This window comes from Helianthus annuus, chromosome 4 (genome assembly GCF_002127325.2).
Source record: "Helianthus annuus cultivar XRQ/B chromosome 4, HanXRQr2.0-SUNRISE, whole genome shotgun sequence".
Taxonomy (NCBI): domain Eukaryota; kingdom Viridiplantae; phylum Streptophyta; class Magnoliopsida; order Asterales; family Asteraceae; genus Helianthus; species Helianthus annuus.
This window is the reverse complement of record NC_035436.2, coordinates 183455680-183457145: the sequence shown is the minus strand read 5'-3', so window position 1 is coordinate 183457145 and position 1466 is coordinate 183455680.

Here is a 1466-nt window from a genome sequence, read left to right as displayed (position 1 = left end):
CCATTCTAGGGCTGAGTTTTTAAATAGATTAGAAGCAAACATTATCTTGTCTTCTTCTGCACACTTGCTTACTTTTAAAACAGCCTCAGTCTTTTCTATCCAACGTAGAGCTGCAATGGGTCCTTCATTGCCCGAGAATTCTATTGGTTTGCAGGACTAGAATTCTTTGTAAGAACAACCATATGGCATGGTTCTTCTTCTTTTGGGAATGGGCACCTGAAGTAAGGGTCCATTGTTCACGCTGTGTTCCGGTTCAATTGGTCGCTTACTGCTATGCTTACTTTTATTATCTGCTTCCTTAACAGTTTGGATAATAAATGGCATTGCATCTATGATTCCTTGTGCCACTATGTGTTGGATAGCACTATTATCCACTTGATTTCCATTGTTATTGTTGTTCGGATTCTCATTATTCAGATTATCATTATTCAAGTTATTGCCGTTCTGGATATTATCATTCTGGTTTTCCTGATTCACTTCGTTGTCCATCTGAATTTTAAACATTTACCACATATTAATATCACCAATAATATTTGAATATAGCCAATTACATGACACGCACTTTGGTCAAAAGCGTCGAGCATTACGAATTTTACTCTATTCATATACTATGCGTCTATTACACACCAGTACTGAAATTTAAAACTACACTACTAGTAATAGGCAGCCGTAGTTTTTTTTAACACATACACACATATCTTATTATTATATTATATTATTATTATTACTACCGTTCCCACCATCACATTCATGGATATGGATTCATCCAAAAATCCATATTGCGTTCATCGTATTTCCATACGAGACGCTCTCCTACCTGTCTCATTCTCTCACTACTCTCTAAAATTTCCTCACCAAAAGTCCTAAGTTCTTGTACGTTTTCTGCACTCATTGGGGGTTGCAGGTTCTAGGACTGAGTTTGGAATCTGGGGTGCGGGTTCCTGGTATGGGGGTAGAGGGGCCTGGTATGGGTAAGGATTCTCTAGAATCTCCCTAATGTATGCATCGTTATCGTAATAGGGATCTTGAGGATCTAACCCTGGGTAGGCTCCTAGATTGGGCATTGGAAAATCTTCATGTATCGGGTAGCGTTGCACAAAGTCCCTAACGTCATCCCACCAGGGGTCATAATTTGGGTCTAAGGGATTTGGTGCAGGCACCCTAGGTATTTCCTCCGGGTTGAAATCATGCATTTCTACTTGGTTTTCAGGGTTTTCTATCTCCATGGGTTGGTCAGGAATTGGTGGTTGTGGTTGGGGTGCTAACATTTGCTCCAGGTTTGGGTCAGCTGCAGTGGTTGCTAAAATATGGATATTGGCTATACCCCTATTAAGCATATCCTAGGCATAAGCATCGGTTTCTCTTTTAGCTGCTGCTAACACTCTCTGTTCTTGCAACTTTTTCATACGCTTTCTACGCTCATGTACTCCCCTACTGAACCATCCCCTCTTTTTTTTGAGGAAATG